Source organism: Copidosoma floridanum, unplaced genomic scaffold (genome assembly GCF_036245765.1).
Source record: "Copidosoma floridanum isolate Cflo_tuat_1 unplaced genomic scaffold, Cflo_Japanese_pri ptg000009l, whole genome shotgun sequence".
In the NCBI taxonomy this organism is placed as follows: Eukaryota; Metazoa; Arthropoda; class Insecta; order Hymenoptera; family Encyrtidae; genus Copidosoma; species Copidosoma floridanum.
Genome location: NW_028321886.1, coordinates 5,183,123 through 5,202,869, shown reverse-complemented (window position 1 = coordinate 5,202,869; position 19,747 = coordinate 5,183,123). Strand labels below are relative to the sequence as shown.

Here is a 19,747-nt window from a genome sequence, read left to right as displayed (position 1 = left end):
GCAGCTTTGGATAAGTTTGCCCTGCAAAGTAAGTATAGGCAGTGAAGCTGAAAAGGTTACGCAACACATCACCCCGTGGCATCGGCTCTCGAATATCAAAGCAGAGAGAAAGGCATCAGCCTTTCGCTGTTACCTGTATATATAGGTACACAACATTACAGAGAACGGAGAACAAGTGACCCTTCTTCGCGGTTCGCGGATGACGAGCCCCTCTCTCTCTCGTTTGTTTGGTCTCTTGCTTTTACAATTAGCAGAGTGTACCAGCCGGCCGGAGCGACGGCGTTCCGTGACTGCTTTGCTCGCAGCTTTTCCATGTGTTGCGCAGAACTAGAGGAGGATGAATACGTGCATTCTTTGCAAAACGTGACTTTTCCCAAGCTGGCCCTACCCATAGTTATACGCTTATTTGCCATATCCATGGAAACAATGTTTACATTTCACGGAAACAGCAATGGTCGGGGACTGGTGGGGTCGAGGGAGTCAGACGGCACGCCCTTCGCGAGGGTACAGATGCTCAGCTGTGTACATCCACGTATGAACGGATATCTCCTGCTTCGTGAGCTTGCGTTGGTCTTTTGATATATTATATGCTGACACACACGTGTGTGTCTCACTTGGGTGTTTCTCTTTTTTACCCACAAGACTTTAGCGAGCTTGTGTGTTGAAAAGAAGAGCTATACTTGACATTTCCCCCCCCCTCTTTTCGATACTTGTACTGTTCATGCAGACACACACTTGCAACTAAGCCAAGTTGAACAAAAAAAATTGTACAACGTCGAGTGTGCATTTGGGATTGTGAATATTGAAGCTTCGGTGCAGCAGTAGGTATATTTTCAACTGTCCAAGATTGAAAAGTAACTGCCTGGATGATTGTATTTTGAGATGAGCGACGATAACGGTTGTTTTTTGTGCAGCACGTGTATTAGAATAGTCGTGCAGAAGCTCCGTCGTATTTTCAAAGATTTCGTTTCTTCAGTCAGTCAGAGATTTACCTTATTTTCTGCAGACACGCATAAATATATAAATATGTATACACGCGTGCGAATAAGGAGGAAGAAAAGCGCTCCGTATATTTATAATCCCGAGCTTAATTTCGGTCGACGATGATGATGAACGTTTTGCCATCCATGTGTGCTAGGGTTTCCCCCTCGATCATGTCAACGGGAGTGACGAGTCTTTCTCGTCAATAAAGTGGAGAAAGAGAAGGAGTAGCACATAAGTGATTATAGAGCTGTTATGGCTCTCTTGGCTATTATCCAGCGCGCATAAATACCGATTGTCCCGGTATTGGTGTATATGTTTGGAGGCACGACGCGCCGAGTGTGTATAATTACACGTGACGGTGCAGCCCTTGCTCTCATCACCTATCGTACAATTCGCCCCATCGTGTACAAAATTAATCATCTTCATTCCTCCCTTTTCCAAGCTCGTCTTTTTCAATCTACGCAATCAATACGCACTCATGTGTATATGGTATAAATTCAAATTCGTACCATCGTAACCGCCTGGAGTAATATACTAGACATGTTTTGGGTGGAATTTTCTTGACACCGGTTTAATGCTTTGTTGCTTCTCTAATGAGCCGAGAGTGCAACAAATTATAAGCTCTGCGGATATTTTTATTCTAAAAGACTCTGGTTTCAGTGTATATATACACACATCTAATTGCAAGATGTGTAAACCAAGAGCTTTGACCCCCTCCCCTCTCCACCTCCCTATACATATAAAGTCCACTTTGTATTACAAATATGGTTTAAAATAAATGTTCCCTCGAGGCACTAGTTTTATTTTAATATTTTCATTTATTTATTTATGACTGCGCGCAGTTTGGGTCAACAAACTCTATTGTCGGTCCGTATCCAATTAATGTTTATTTGCTGCCATTTTCAAGTGTTTGTATCGTACTTTCTTTGATATTACTCCATATAGGATTTACCCGTCCATACGACGTATTCCCCCTACCTCCATCATATTATAAAAAGCTTGATCTTAGGCTGCCAAAAAACAATGTAAAAATTTAATGTTTTAAGTACCTAACAATAATGGCAGCCTATTTTCTCGTTCATACGCTCCTCACGTGTGTGTCACGCGACACATTGATAGCTCCGAGCTTGCGGCCGTGTATATATGTATACATGTATTGTGCCTCGTGGGAGACAAAAATAATGCCCCCCGATACGTCAGTTATCCGAGGATGTGGACCTGCACGAGCATTTCACATCCGCATCTCACAGTTTAAGAGCTAGACAATGCATCCTACTTATACGTTTTTTGGTTTAGCTTTTGATGATGCGTAAACTCCCTCGTCATTATTATCTTCCCCTTAGCCACTTGTCTCAAATCAATTAAAATGCCACAATTCACACATTACAGTACACAGCCAGTACAGCGCTCATATGAAATACGCGTCGAAGGAAGATGACCTCATCAGAGTTAATATAGCACATTGCACTCTCTCTCTCTCTCTCTATAAATATTACAGACTACGTGATGCTGTCGCGTATTGTTTACCCATACCTATTGAAACTCAGCCGATACTCTGTTTTTTCTAGATCATAAATGTAATATATTCCAAAATACGGCACATATAAATTCCGTGGTTGTAGAGAGCAATCGTTTGCCAATGTCCATCTGTTTTGGTTCTCACTTCAAGAGAACCGTTAGTATTAGTATGTAGTATATTCTGTTGATAATCTCCGGATTACTGTTGATAGCCTCTCGAGCCATCATAGCTCAAAGTTAGCTTTCATCGGCTCAAAGTATACGCTTTACCCGGTCTCCCGGGTTTCTACGATGCACGGGCTCTATTATTGGCAGACGGACAAGCTACACGCTACGTACTTCGAGTGTCAGGACCGATGCCAGTTTGGGATGAGCTGTACGTGCTCGTAGACCTATATATACTTGCAGGAGAAAAAGCTTTCGCTCGGATTTCTCTCGCAGGCGAGTAGGTATGTAGGTTTGTTTCATTGGCAAACTGAGAAATACGTACATATCACACCCGTTCTCACGTTACTGATGTCATTTTACAATCGATTACGCTGCCAATACCCATCGATATCATGTGTATGTATAACTTGTTCCTCGGTACACACACAATACGATCGCGTCATTATTACAATTAACCGATGATTGAACGTCGGTTCATTCGGTGGCATGTACCTATATGTATATGCGATGAGACGCGCCCTCTCAGCTGAAGTTACGCAAGAACTCTTTACCTATACCCTCGCTATGTCACAAGGATTTTTTTTTTGTTTTTGTTTCATCTCTTCCTGCTCTCTCTCTCTTTTTCAGCTAGTCATATATGCAGGCATCTTTGGTTAAATCTTCGTTGGCGGCCTTGTTGGATCAGCTGAGAAGGTTGACAATGACGAAGGTTCACCGAGAATTCGATCATCATCATGGTCATCGTTGGTATTGCCCGTTACACTTTTCGTACATGCAATCAAGAATCTGATGATGATGAACGATCTTAGATCGGCACGTTTTTGCGCAATTTCCTTTATTATAAATTAAAAGCGGGTAACACGTGATACTAGCACTGTGTTGCGAAAAATGTTCAAGTAACAACTACAACGAGTAACAAGTGAGCCGAGCCAAGATGGCACAAAATCATTCAGTGCGCATTAATTTTCCCGGTCAATCGCCGATTCCACCTCGTCTGTTTGTTTTACTCGCCAGCCTCCGATCGATCCGACATAATCATCATATAGCAGTGCAAAATCCCGACACATGTAAGTACTCGTAAGTACTTTTGTTTTCCTTTTTACGTCGCTCACCTGCAACTGTTCATCAAATTTAACGTCAACATAACTCAGCTGTTCGAACGTTGCGTAAGAGTCACGCATTTAAGGAGAAGCAAAAAAAAAAATTAAACTCAATACCATACCTCATTGATATATATAAGCTGCTACCGCTGCACACCGGCAGCAGTCATTATCTCTTATTATCGGAGTGAGAGCGCGAAAACGAAAACTACAGGTTTTCGCGTGCAATTTTAAGTGCACACTGGCACGCTGTATTACTATTTGACGCGAAACGAAAAATCCTGTACCGAGCATCGCGAGAAAGGAAGAAGAATCTAATGCTCGTCGCGTAATCCCTTCTTTGAGTAGCGCCCAAACGCATTCGAGTCTGCCAAATTCGAAAGCGAAATTAAGACGACGAAGTCGATGATTTAAAAAATGTAAGACCTTACGTACCTATGAACATCCAATCAGTAGATAATACATCTATGTATGTGGTTACAAAAAAATGTATGGAAAACACACATACAGGATATATTGTACCTATACAGGTATAAAAGGTAATCACTTTTATACGCATTTACTAATGTGCATCAGGTACATCAGATACAACATTTTAAAACATATAGGAACACACATAGAGAAAATAGTGGCGTCTAGTTTATAGGGTATAGGTACATACGAGACTTGTAGGTGTACAATATAAATATATTGTATATCTATGTGTACTTAACTAACAAAAATATGCGAGGGAGAGCGCGCGCAAAAGGTGCGCCGACTAAGCGCGGAAGTCACGATTTTTCGCGCGCCTCGCATAACCGACATTTTTTTTACCCCCTTTCGTGTCTGATCCCGTGATCCTCCTCCTCCTCCTCCTCCTATTCTCTAGATGATACTTACTACCTTCATAACATCTTCTATACGTTATAATGTATAGACAGCTGCTGGAGCCACCTTTCGCTTTCCTTGCCCTCGTCGCCTCTCCACAGTACACACATACCACACGCTGCAATTGTGCAAGCAAATCTTTACGTAACACTGCACCCACATGTAACTCTTGTCTATACGTGTATTTTTCATACTGTGCTCGCAGTTTTGCCGTGCAGGTGCCCATTCTCGAAAACGCCTCCCTTGTCTCCTCCTCACCCCTTTTTTTGTTCCGATTTATATGTACCACAAGATGTTTAAATTTGTCCCTCCATCGGCACTGTGAGACCGTTTATTTTTTTTGCTTAAGGTGGTTCTTCACCTAACCCATTTACTTAAACTTACAGGGAAATTTGAAGGGATTGTTATTAAAGTTATAAGGCATCTTCTCTTAAAATTTTAAGTCCCTTTATCAGGCAAATTTTTGAAAACAAGTCAGTCAAAAAATGCACTTTTAACATGTATTCTTATGTAGGTTACTTTTCCATACTACGATATCATGTAATATCTCGTAAAGTAGACTTAAGATCGTAATAGAAAAAGTTTGCAGTGAAAGAAGAACTTTTCAGCTTTCTAATAACATAATAAAAGTTTGGGCTGATCAGGGAATTAGTATACGATATTTAATCGTAAACGAAATGTCTGCCGTGTAAACTGCGGCAACGTCTGCTTGAGTAGGAGCGTACATGCCATTTTCAGAACCTTGCATCAAAAAAAAATTTTTTTATAACTCTTACTCTGACTTTATTAGCTTGTTTATTTGTACGTAAATACAATGATATTATAGTCAAGTGCCAGTAAAACATATTTTAGGTTGCAAATAATAAGCTAATCGAAAATTAGAAAACCACAGGGTCCCGTGTCGCTTTGATACGGCACCATCGTGAAGAACCACCTTAACCAGCGAGGTGACGGCAAAAAAGGGCACGATGCTTTTTCACGGCATCGACTACTTACTGTAGATTGAAAGAGCAAAGTTGTCGTCTCTCCCCTACGTTCCAATAACATATGGTTGTCTCATCCGCGAACCAGCTATATTTACACATGAGGGCTTGACAATTTCGTGCCCTGCACGACCTGCAGACGGGATTGCCATACAAAAACACCATTCGGTATAGCTTTTCCATCCAAGTAGTTGTTGAAATTGCACATACAACTTGCATATGTCCGGCACCTCGTCAAGCTACACCCACGCAAACGCACTTGTCGTTTCAAGGTGTGTATATGTATATAATGGGCAGCTTGTGGGGTGGGGCACTTTGCAGCTTCACGGACGTACAAACATACGTTCATATACGTGTACGAATGACTTTGTAAAAAAATCTTGACATCCGGTGTACCTATTACCGACCACTGAATGGCCCGGCCTCGTTGAATGGGCCGCGACGACGACAAAAGGCTGATTTCCGCGCCCCACGAAAAGGAACAACAACGACACGGCCACGATAATTGCGTTTTGTGTCTCCTCACTCTTGATTCGTTGCTTGTCTCGCTCACCCGCCTCTGTTTGTTTTCGACCTGCGTCCAGTTTTCAGGCACGACCGGTTACTCCACAGGAGCGCCTTAGGTTTTTAACTGAGCAAAAAGTGGACAAGTACCTACCTACATACCAACCATTTAAGTGAATCGTAAATTATTTACGTGGAACGGAAAAATAAGAATTGGTCACTGGGGGTGCAGGTATTATTACCCTGCACCTGAGGGAATACAAGCAGATGGATAGAGAAAAAAAAAAAAAAAAAAAAAGTAGCTGTACAAGTAAAAATCGTAGTTACATTTTTCATAAATTCACTTGCTTAGCACAGTTATATACATTTTTTTGCACGTTATAAGGTTGTGCAGTTGTAAACCGTATATATAATTGACGAGAAAACGGTTAGTCAAGGCCACAATATGCACACATAACGTTTTGTACTCACTAAAAAATCAGTGCATCAAGAGTTTACCACTCGACTACACAAGTACATGTACATATTACACATCAATTCGTTTGAGATTGTAGCAGAGCAACGTGACGCGTGCTACTCTTTTTTCTGATTAAACGCGCGTCTCGAATCGCCAAAGGATGTACCATTGCGTGATTTGGCTCTATTTGTACCGCACGTGCAATAACTTGTGTATGCATAATTTCTTAACTGCAACACTAATCACGGAAACATTTTCGCACGCATGACTGGCTTTACACACGTGCATTTTTTTACATAAAGGGCCCACGTGGAGGCACAATCATCTACGGCAGAAAAGGAAAGAACGTGCATACATTTTATACTTTGCAACGTATTTATAGCGTTGTTGTACAGTGCGATTGTATATATCATATTTATTAAACACAAGTTGTATTACATATAAAAGAGGAGCATCGTTGTATAACGCAAACAAGCGAACCGTGATGCTGTACAACACGAACCGTCAAGGTATTCTACAAATTTACGCTCCACCGGTCATGCAACGTATAATATACCATCATCTTCTTCATTAAATGTGTTAAACAATTGGCTCCTCCATACGTGATTTTTTCTCTACAACAGGTATAGCTAAGAGATAAGAAAAGAAGGGAATAACGAAAAACCAGCTCGAGTGTCGACTTGTCGCGAAGCAATCGAAAAAAACAATGGGCAATGGGTATAATGGGTACACCTGCATATCATACATTTTATCGAACAATTGCTTCTCTCAACCTTGGTCGTGTTGCTACTCGTCCGCGTCTTATGTAGCGGTGATTTTTTACCAGCTATATGTTATATTACACACATATCCGAGCAAAGGTCGATTTACTCGCGACCGCGGCATCCGCGAGCCGGTGAAACGCTCTCTCTGCTCCTCCTCCTCCTCTTCTTCTGGCAATTGAATATGTGATGTTATATATACCGTACGACGTGTGTGTGTGTGTGTGTGTGTGTGTGTCTCTGCCTTTCTCTCTCTCTCTCTCTCTTTCCTGGTGTCGTGATGGGCTTTTTTTTCTTTAATGATCTCTCGGCTGGCCGATGGCTAAGTTGTTTTCGTCCGACCGAGGTACGTCCCGATCCTTATTTTTGGAGGGGTTATTCGCGGGACCGAGTCGTTGACCTACATGTATGTACCTACATATATCTATACAAACAGGTATGCCGACATTGCCGACCGATACTCATATTAACCATGTGCAACGCGAAGAGATTCGCTTGGAACGATTTTTTAGTCTTATTATGATTATTATTGTTTATACTCGGTATGCGAAGCTTATTTGCGATTGTGCGCAATAATAATAATAATTACAATGGCAAATACCATTGTTTGTGTATACTTTTTTTTTGTTTGTTTCTCCAAAGAATTTTATTTTTGCATACTTTGAATTCATCAGTCAGTTGGTGTATGTCTCATTTTCCAAGTTGTACACCATTGTAATTAAGAAATGGAAATTTTCAGATCGAACCAAGTATAGAAAAATACACCTTTACAATACATTTGTTACATTCAAAATTTCGTACGTACCCTTTATCGATGGAATCTCATTATTTCATTAACTACAATGAATTTCACATTGAAATTTAATCTAAAAGATTTCTCCGGTGAAAACGTACCGTTAATTAAAATCTATACGTACACCGCGTGGCTACTGATTAAATTTCACCGAAAGCACATAGCCGCTAATCGTTATGTGGTCTATCATACACAATCGATACGGCACGTATCTTGTTTTGTTATGCGAAGCGTTTCACCCCTCCACCCTCCTTACTCCCTCTCCTATCTCTTATCGAGCGACAATTAAAATGTACCAATGTATATACGAGTTAGCCATTGTCACATGGACCATGATGACGTAGCCTGTACCTCTCGTATATTATTAAGTTTGTAACGAGCAAGTGCAGAGCGACAGCCAAAGTCACGGCATATTATACATGTAATATGTATAAGTCTTGAGTATTATATACGTATATACTTGAACCTTTGTAAAAGTGAAGATTGTACTACACATATATGTCAACACAAACAAAGTATGTACGTACGCAAAAAAACACGTTGGGATGCCCTACCGCGGCCTTGTGCGCGCTTCGACTGATAAAACAATGCGTAATCTCATCCAGTACTGATGTACTTATATGTATGCTATGCATAAGTTCATCGCATGACTGCCGTTGCCGTTCGCTTGTTCTTCGGTTAATTTATATGAGTAGATATATTACATTATGCATGCAGTCCTTTCTCTTTATGATATAAATATATGTGCTATGCGTAAGTTACGTTTGATCGTTCGAGCAATACCCATTACAATACTTTTTTGAACCTCGAACTGTTTCAGTTGCCACAAGGTGTATTTCATTAGTCCCTACATTATAATATATGTTATACATATTTACGTGGTAACCAAGGGTAGGTACCATTAATACCAACACATACCATCGATACACCTACAGGATACTTTAATGTACGTATAGGTAAAGTGTATCTACACTTTGTGCACTGCATCATTTTTAATCGATCACATAAATATATGCAGCTGTCTATATTGTCATAATAAGTAAATTTTCATAGCAAGGATTTGTTTCTTTCATAAGTAAATTATTTTTATTAACCGATAAAATAAATATATTTACTTTCATATACGTCCAATTTAGCTGTAACGCGTCATCAATTGCATCAAATTAATACTACCTAAAAATTAATATACTTATATAAATATATACGTATATATGTATATGTTTGTAAAATCCGATAGAAGTACACTTCATACAATAAGTCCTTTCTCTCTCTGATTTATACTTTGCTATGATATTGTATATACTGAATTGACGACGCTGGCGTGGCTAAAGGTGAAAAGGACCAGAACATTCAATAATACGCAGCTTTCACGACCGACGATTCTTGTCAGAGGTCCCGAGGAGGAGTCGCGGTCGCGAGTTGTGCCAATCGAATCGAAAAAAGGAGGAGGTGCCGCGAGTACGCGCAAAAAATAGAATGCGAGTGCAGTTGGAGAAAGGAAAAGAGAGAGAGAGAGAGTATGTGGAAAGGCTTAGAATAATCAAATGACGCGCCAATGCTCGGGTACAATCATAGAAAGTCTTATACACCGTGTTTGTTGCGCGGTTGTGTCAGCGTAGGTACATAGGTATACCTGTCTTGTGGCTCTACCCTCCTCGTTTCCTATTATCATCTACTATGTACCCACAGATCTCCACCTTCATTTAATTATTATCATTATTTACTTTCTCTCCCTCTTCTTAACATATAGGTGGTACAAGTAAGTATTTTCGGATGTGTAAATCGGTGTATGATTTTGGGGTCAAAATTGTTTTTTTCTTTTTTTTAGTTAAATTGCGAAATTTTCAAGCCTTTGAGAAAATTTATTACCAGCCAAAGTTTTGCTCGATTCTGCAAAAATAAGCAACCAACGAATGACTTTGATGAGCCATTTTTACAATTTTCATCCACACGGTAACTTGCAGTTTTTTTTTTTTTTTTTTGTAGCTCACATACCAGGTCCCATAAGTTATTCATCAGTCATGCATTGCTGCTTCACGTGTGTAGGTGTTGTACATAACATACTCACATATAAACTGTATACCTTACGTGGTACACGATTTACCTGACGATAATATATTGTTTCGCCTCTGGCTTTTAACAATTTTTTTTTTTTTTTTTTCTTATCTCATCTCCCTTGTTTTTCCTCACAAGTTGGTATGCTGTTTGGTTGTTGCTCCGCCTCGGTCGGCTGCGCTAATTTAATTAAGCCCACCCGGCCTCTCGCTCTTTTCATCCACGCGAGCCGTTCGACAACGACGATTACGATGATGACTGCACGTAATTTTATGCAGGCGGCATCATCGCCGTATAGTCATCGTCTCGAGCTGTATACGTATACGCGGTGCTCGTTTAATATATATTATCATGTTTGCGATATCCACCGGTGCACGCGCGCGTGCGGTCATAACAACGATGACGACGACGGATCCTTGCGTTATAGACATCTTCTTTTTGATACAAGTGCTGTCCTGTTACATGTATATACTATTACAACGATATTGGTTCTGCAAATGTTTTAATTGGATTACATTGAGCACTTTTGTTTCGCCATCTGATCGTAAGCGATTCATCACGAGTTTTGCCGATTGTTTTTACTATAGCGCTGGTTTTTTTTTTTTTTTTTTTTTTTTTCTCCTCCAACGTTCGAAGAAACAGATACACGATGACCGACGATGTAACGACAAACTCGAGAACATCATTATAAGTTTTATGTTTTTCTTTCAAAGTTACAATAAGGAGACTCCCAGTCGTCTCAGCTGCTCTCCAGCGTCTGGTTGATTCAAGGCTGTTTTGAAAAACATATACAATGTGTGAGCTGGCGGAAGAAGAAGAAAAAAAGACTTCCGTGGCAACAATGCGATCCGTCGCGACGATACGGAGACGAGAAAAAGGAAATTTAATAGGCCGTGGGTTTTGAAAAAGACAACAGCGTCGGATGTTATATGTATGAAGAGGCGTGGTTATATTGTCTCGCCTAATACGGACCCCGGTCTTTGGGCAGCGTGGGTGTCTCCTTCCTAATGCAGAATATCGGCGAAATCGCTCGCTTGACCTTGGAAGCTGGGATTTTTCTTTTTTTTTTCTTTCCCCCCCTACGGGTCCTTTGACGCTGCTTTCTTTGAAAACGCCAGAGCTAGTGCACACGGGCTCGAGTTTAATAGGCGACGGAAGCAGTCGTTTTTCAATTTTACGCGTTCACGCGTGCGTGTAGAAAAATAAATTTTCGAAAATGTCTTGCCCCGAACGTTTCATTGACTGCGCGATGGAGCGCGAAAATCCAATGTTTATTTGGACTCTGCGGTGCTTGTGTTTTCTCCATCTCGTAAAACGATTGTTTTTCGCCGTTTCTCTTTTCATTGCGTAGAGCGACAACAAAAAAGTTGCTAATTTTAGTCTTACGACTCGTCAATGCAAACGTTTATCGTAGTCCCTGGTATACTGGTGTTATACACTTTACACCACATATTTTAAACCTTTTTTTTTTTTTTTGCACGTATAGTACAAAGTGCGTCATCTGTATAAGGCACATCGGTCTCTATATTTGTTATACAATACGTGTAAAAATGTGCAAAGCGCAAAGTTAAGTCCAACTACTCTGCGCATTCTTTTTTGTCCCCCTTTCATTTGAGCACTTTGCGTACACCTAATACACACACATTCAAGAGGTTTTTTCCGCGAACGCGCCAAGAGACATAATAATATTTCGAGGACGCGCGCGTACAATATATATATATTTACGTATGACAGTTGAACCGACGACTTTTATCCTCCTCCTTTTTTTTTGAATCCTCTATTTTCGCAGTACATTACGACGCTAGCACAGGCTCTCGGTTAACTGGACGGTGAGTCATGTATTTTTTTTGTTCTTTTTTTTTTTCTGATGAATTTATGTTTTTCCGACTTTTTTTGCGTCGTTATGATTGTTACCTTTATCGGTGCACCGAAACTATGCATATATACACGTAAACCTACTCGAATTAACAACGGTGTTACCACAAGTATATGATATTATGGTTATACTTACACACCTCTCGTATAATATAATATATGCATAGTGTCAGTTGTCACTTGTCTAAAGAGAAGCGTGCGAGACACCCTACAGGTATACCTTAAATAAATACATATATACATATTTAAGCTACAAAGGGAAAGCGGAACGGCCTCTCTCTCACGTAGGTACAGAATGCAATGCACCCAGAATCATCGCGAGAATCGAGTCAAGAAGTATAAGCAAGTATATCCGATTGCCTTGAAAGCATTCTTGACCCCCTGTCCCTTTACTTGTAGGCCACGCGCTTATTTACACACACAAGGTGTATGTAATACCTACCTGCCCACGTATCCAAGTGCACACACACACAGAGAGAACGGCACGAGGATTCCGTTATCTCTCTCGGCCTGAGGAGTCGTATCGTTTTAATGTAAGCAACGGCAGCAGCTCGCACTATTCGGTTACATGGTTACAGGGGCGATAGTGGCACACGAAAGAAAATACTATGGGATCGGGTATGCACACGCACAGCATATATAATATACGTGTATACCATTACGAGCTCACACAGTATGTGTATAACATAATATTATACGAGTGCAACCACTCAGACTGTCGGGGGAAACTGCAGCGGTCCACGTCCGGTCTCTCTCTTTTCTTGATCTGATGCATTATAAGTACACAATATATATATGTATAATATGCGTCTTGGTCTCACTCTCATCAGTTCTTTTACTTTGGGCGATTGTTTGTCGAGCATTATTTTCATCTCTATAAACTTTACAAAATACAACTTTGCTTTGGTGCTGAAAATTTCATTCGTCATGTTCAATACAGTTGTAGCTTATATAGCTCTAAAATTCACGACTCACCATCATCGTAACAAGAAATAGCGATAACATGCACGAAAATTTACTGGTTTAGTCACGATTGCAATTGGGTTCAGTGTGTACATGCATAGTACCGCGGATGATACAGTATATAGTATCAACTCTAATGGCTGCTTGAATAACGAAAGCGGATAATTAGAGAGAGAGAGAGTAGGTATAGAAGGGACACAAAAAATGCAATTAATACTGAGGATACCCATACTCTGCTCTGGCTCTGAGTGAATGGGGCAAGCTGATGTACGTATATGTTGTGGTAAAACTCACGTGTAAACTGTTTTAACTAATTTTTAGAGCTTTGGAGAAAAATTAAGATACCTAATAAGCATCTGAATAAATCTGTTTAATAAATGTAACTCAACAGTTTATTTGTCGAATTATTCAGCCATTATGTATTTTTACGCGTCCCGGATTTTTTGTGTTTAACTATTGGGTATACTTTGCAATTGACCACGCAATGCACCTATGCTCCAGGAAACAATTAATTTTTGTATACGACTGCACGTTTGTGCAATTTTTATAACAGCGTGTAAAATAATTTGTCACTTTGGAGGAATAATTGCGCATTCAGTGGGTATACTCAATCAGTTTAATACGTTTTACAAGTGGAAGTTTCAGAAAACTGTCTCATAGTTTACGGTTGTCCGGATAAGTACCGATTATAGTGAAGGTTGTAAAATATTCGTGCAGTTTGAAAATAATTTGAAAAGACAATAAAATTATTTTTATTCACAGTATTTCATGATTTATTTCCACTTGGCGAGCCTTTGGCATTGCTTGCTTCTGGAAACCCATGTACGTAGATCTAAAACATTGAAAATTTCAATTTCAAAAGAAATGGGATTACCCGTCCGATTGAGGAAATTCCGGTAAAGTGAAGAAAATAATTTTTTTTTTTTTTTTTTCGTCAGACACAACGTACGTTTTTGTAGGAGTATGAAAAAATATCCTACTTAGTTCGCAAAAGTCAAATTTTCGTCATTTAATGGAAATAAAATCAGGGGGAGGCTAAAAATACAGTAACAGTCTCTTAACAAACGAGAGAAGAAGATAATATATTTTCGCGTCATCTGGCTTAACTATTAATAAAATCCAGGAAAGCGTGCTGTTCTATTCTCGCCGACTGTAGATCTTTCGTTTCTCGGAGGTCAGGTTCCTTCGTTTTTTCCTCATTTCGAAGCTACTTTTGAAACCCTTAAGATCGTACCTATGGCCTTATCATTGTCACAATTAACGCTGCGAGTCATCGCATGACCAACCAGTCAAACAAAAAACAAAAAAAACATTTGAAAGGTCATCCCACAAGAAACAGCAGCGGGCCACGTCGAGTGTGAGAAAACTTTTTGGGTACATCCGCGAGTAACACACGGACAAGTGTACAACACGTGCGCCGATGCGACCCAGATTCGACACACGTATAACCCATACACGAGTACACTTACCGATTCGAGAGACAGAGGGAGAGGACCGATGCCGCGTTTTATTACGGTGATGGCGGTCCGTCGATCCCGCGGGGATGGCTTTAACGCTTTAACTTCACCGACGCGTTCTCGTTAACCGTTAGCCGTTTAACATAACTCCACTTGACGCGCCGTACACCCCGGGCCCCGCCTCCTCGCGCGGTGTGCATATTACTGCACGTTACGCTCGGCATGGCGCTCTTATTTATTTATTTTTTTTTTTTATTTTTTTTTTTTTTTACTCTTTTTTTCCCCCGTGCAATTTCGCATTAAGCGTATAAATATTCGACCTGCGGTGCACGCCTATCATGGTAATTACGCGCTGCGTCTGATGTTGGTGTACCTATACACGCGTGCGTGCACCCATTAACAGCTGCACCGTAATAACGCTCGCACCGTGAAACTTTATCCGTACAAGTTGCGCAATTGTCGGATGTAATATGCTGCAATGTACACGTGTATACGTAACAACGCATTCCTTCACGGTGCACCGTAGCCATATCTATATGCATATACTTCGAGACGAGACCTGCCAAAGTCTCACTTTGTCTCGAAAAAAATCTCGAGACTCACGAAAAAGTCTTGGGAGTAATATATAATGTTCGAGACTCTGATATAAATACGTTAAAAGTCTCGTATATCGTCACGATAGAATCCATGGGATTTAATATGTATGCATAGTTCATGATGTATTTATAGAGTTTTAATAAAAGGCAAAGAAACTCCGTGATTAAAAACGCCTTACTAATTAGTTGTTCAGTTATATCCTTTTTTTTTTTTTTTTTTTTTAAACCAACTGGCCAATGAAAGTTAAGATTAGTTTTGTTTTGGTACGTATCAAATGTTATGGTTATATTACAAACACACAAAAATATGGGTGTATGTATAACGTGTACGCAGGTATGCGCAAAACGGGTCGTAAAAAGTATACGTTCGTGTTTATTGCCATTTTGGTATAAGTACATGCGAGTACATGGGCCAGTGATCAATCAAATTTCAAGCTTTAGTTCCTTTTACTGTTTCGTTAAGTGATTCAAGTGTACAGGGGCGTCATACGCGGTGTGTGTGCGATTTAATTGCCCTTTGGACAGACATGTGCGCGTGTGTAACGGTTAATAGGCATCGCAGGTAAACGGTATATCAGAACTGTTTCCTCTGATACAACAAAATGGATGAAAAGCGATGGATTAAGTCTTTATTAGATTTTAAACTGTATTAACTACGGTAATAACAGATAAAAATTATAAGAGTTAGATGATGGCAAGAAAAACCAGAAAAATGTTACACCTTTACCTTTACTTTTGAGTCATATACCGTCTTCTTTTCCCCTATTCGTAAACATATACAAATGATGACAAGGTAGGTCGTTGTGGGCGCATCACCGTGAAATAACGTGAATATGTATACGCATCGTATAAGTACAGGAGCTTGTCTCCTATATACAACAATAAAAGATCAAGAGCGAATCGTCAGGCGCTTTTCGCGGTAACCATTGACGTAATGTTACACGCGTGGGCAAACAAACACGGGGGACGCTTCCTTTCTCCCTCTCTCTCTCTCTCCCTGCACGTAAATATAGGTATATACACACGCAAACCACAGGCCGTGGATCACATTATTACGCCAGAGTCGTCATTGCACGGAAGAGTGCCCATATAGACACGTGCCATCCAGGTGATGGTGATGCAGAGTGTATAAATATATATTATTATACATGGCACTGCCCGCGCCCTCGCTCACATTGCGTTGGCCACATAATAATAATTATAATGTAAGTACGTGCACAGGTTTGGTCGGCAAAAGGTGCAACGCAGCGCGAAATCACACTCCTATTCTGCATCAGGGGCGTTCTCGGGCTATGATAATTTGCGCGAGTGCATGTTTACCCCTCTTGCACGGCCGAACCGTGAATGAATGCAAAGCGCCCATCGCGCACGTATATGTATATATACGAGTGTGTGCCAGTACGTGTACGGCACCACACGGGCGGAAGCCGTGGAAGGTCGTGGCCAAAGTAACGGATCTCCATACCATCTCCAGCGCTGCCCCTACCTTCCTCCGATCCAAGATCCACGAGCAGGTAGATTCTCGGGCGCGCGATACACTTGTTAGTCGCGCGAGTTGAAATTACGTTTAACCAGAGCCCATAGATTTATCGTGGCTTTTTTTTTTAAACGATTGATGCGACAATAAATATATGGCTGTTACGTGACAAACTATTCATGTAATTCATATACATATAGGATACAGGCGCCAACAATCTGAGACAATGCATATAATATAAACATCCCTGGTCGCCCAATCGCAGTTGCATACATGATTCGCGTAAATTTGAAAATGCGAGTACACCTTATTGCCCCACGTATAACTGTACTCTGTTTGTGATGATGATAATGATGTGATGCCGATCGAAAACGTGGATAACAGAAAGCGCGCCGCCCATCCACTCTGCAGAGTGCACTTTCGTACGCGCGTGCAACAAGCAAGAGGCTGCGTTGATTATTAAGCAAGGGGAGTTTTTATATACATATTATATCAGCGACGAGCTCTCCCCTAATCCCAAAAGATGTGTGAACAAAAATGGATGAGCACCAACACCTGTTTTTTTTTTTTTTTTTTTTTTTTTTATAGCTTCGGGCATATTGTTATTATCCAGGTATACAAAAAGTACATGCAAGCACTGCAGCGAAGCAGGAGCGCGATGAAACGACGACTTTGAAATAGTCCCGGTGCATAGGTACGTGCACTTATACTTCTCTTCAACGTAGGTATAAAATATATACATACATGTAATATACGGTTGAAACGTCTATTTCTAGATGAAAAGCAAAGCATGCACGTACAGGCGTATATATATACAATAGAGAAACCGTTTGCGAGCCACACATGTACACACGGACGGCAGCTGTATGATTTACAACCGCGCTAACGCGGCAGCCTCCTCCTTATCTTATTCGCCGTGGCTCTCCTTTTGGCACTCTCGTCCCCCGCTGTGTGTGTGTTTAAATTTAATGCACGCACTCTTTGAGAACATACTTGAATCTCATACCCATACACGCGAGCTCCTTTGCTTCTGCTGTTGAGAGGAGAAATAAATAATATTGATATAATACTTTTGGAAAAATAAAAGAACGGATTATAATAATGAAGAAAAAAAAAAAAACTTGAAAATTAATTGTACAGTGTGGTGTACACGCGCGGATTTTTTTTTTCTCGCATCCCATACTCTTACGTACGTACCCACGAGGACCGTGACCTTGTACTTGCACGTACGTGCAACCTATTATATACCTACTTATGTATAACCGAGAAGTCAAGAAAAAAAAGAGTTATTGTCTGCATGAGCATTTTATATTATGTGTGTATATCCAGGGAGGTCGTACCTTTTTTTTTCACCATCACCTGCAAACGTGAATTAAGGTGCCGTTTCTTCCGGCATTTTTTTTCACTCACGGCTCGTGGAAACTGTGCCAATGAGTTCTTTTTTTTTTTCTCGTACCCTTATTACGTAGCTCTGCTTACACGGCGAGTTTTTAAGGACGAAAAAAAGACGTAGTTCAACTCAACGCTGGTAACTGACGCTCGAAAATTGTGCGCAAGATAACGCTATATAGATGAAATCGAGTACAGAAATGACTCTGGAAGTAATACAGTTTCCTTGATTGTATCCGATGCCTTTCAGTTTATTGATCTGTCAGTTTATTATGTGATTATCTTACACGCGTGCAGTACAGAAAACACTTGTCAAACATTTATATTAACGTGTACATTAAGCTACCAGCACCAAGTGACAACCCCTACTTCTAAATATATATGGACAATTTGTCGCTCATTTGTTGAAAATTTTGTTAATATTTACAAAACTGAGATACAACAAGCTTCGGAAGGAGCTAGAGCAATTCTGTTCAAGCAAGAAAATTTGTTGAGCAAACCACGTGCCATTTACCATTTTGTCGCTTATCTTATAAGCACTCAATATTAAAAGGGCCCTATTCGCGAATATAATTGTATCGTTGAATTTTAATTTTTCACAGGTATTTACACTTTCTCCGATCGTCACAATAAAAGTGACTATCAAATATAATAAAAAAATTAATGCATCTTTACGGTATTATCCGTGTAAAAGTAAAAGTAACTGTACAACGCAACGAGTAAACTTTTTGGAGTCCCACAGCTGGTGCTACCCCATGAAGGATATTTTACTTTATAACTATGGCATTGCCGTGACTTTCACGTCGAGCCTTTAATGAAAACGTTCGCTCTCGTGCTTATGTGTATTACGTACTCGCTGCATATTATATGTATTATACATATAGGTATACCCATAATGATTTGTGCACGTAATATATATACACAGTATGTTAATATATAGTTAAACGAGTGAGAAAATACTATGCGCGTCAATGTACTCTTTGGTTGTATATACATACTATACGCATATTTGTATTGCGCAACGCGTGTGAATGAACGTTCAAGTAGGATAGGTATAAATAAGAGATTTTCTCGCGAAACAATCCGGAATATAGTTACTTGTTCGCTCTTCGTGTTGTATGCATCTATATACTTGCTTTTCTTCGCCAACTTCTCGACTTTGCTTGTGCTGATCCGTTCTCTCTCTCTCTCTCTCTCTTTCTCTATCAATCTTTATCTATATTTTTGTGAACACAATGAAAACTTGAAGGAAAAACGGTTTGCTTGCCAAAGTTGCATATCTTGTCGAGCAACAATTTGATTTATCCAAGTTTTTTTTTTTTTTTTTACATTTTGTTACTGCTCAGATGTATTCATACTGTAACGCCAAGTCACAATTTTACGTGTTCCCTTGGGACGTACGCAATAAAATCTTGGAAACTCGTCTGTATGGCTATCCCTCGATAGATATCTCGTATAAATTCCTAAAAGCTAAGAAATCCCCCCGACGATTCTACTTTTCGAAACTGTACACGCGGTGCTCGCGAGATGCTTGAAATTTATTTCATTTGAATATTTTCGAATGATACTTTCACACGTGCACACGTACCCAAACCATACGTATATATATTTTTTATACATACTTTGATCGTACCATAAATTTAAAGTTAACTCTCATGAAAAATTATTTTTCGACGAAATTTTTTTCATTTTTTTTCCCCCTATTAAAGTCAACGTCGTTATCCGCGCTTATTGTTACCAAATATACTGTTATCTATTACACTCTATGGGGTTTGTCAAGAACTAAAAAAAAAAAAAAAA

General features: G+C 40.0%; 1 protein-coding gene across 1 annotated transcript in view; it reads left to right on the top strand.

Annotated features, from left to right (window-relative positions):
* Positions 1-19,747, top strand: part of Amph (amphiphysin) — a 38,658-nt gene that overhangs the window by 10,250 nt on the left and 8,661 nt on the right. The window lies entirely within an intron of this gene.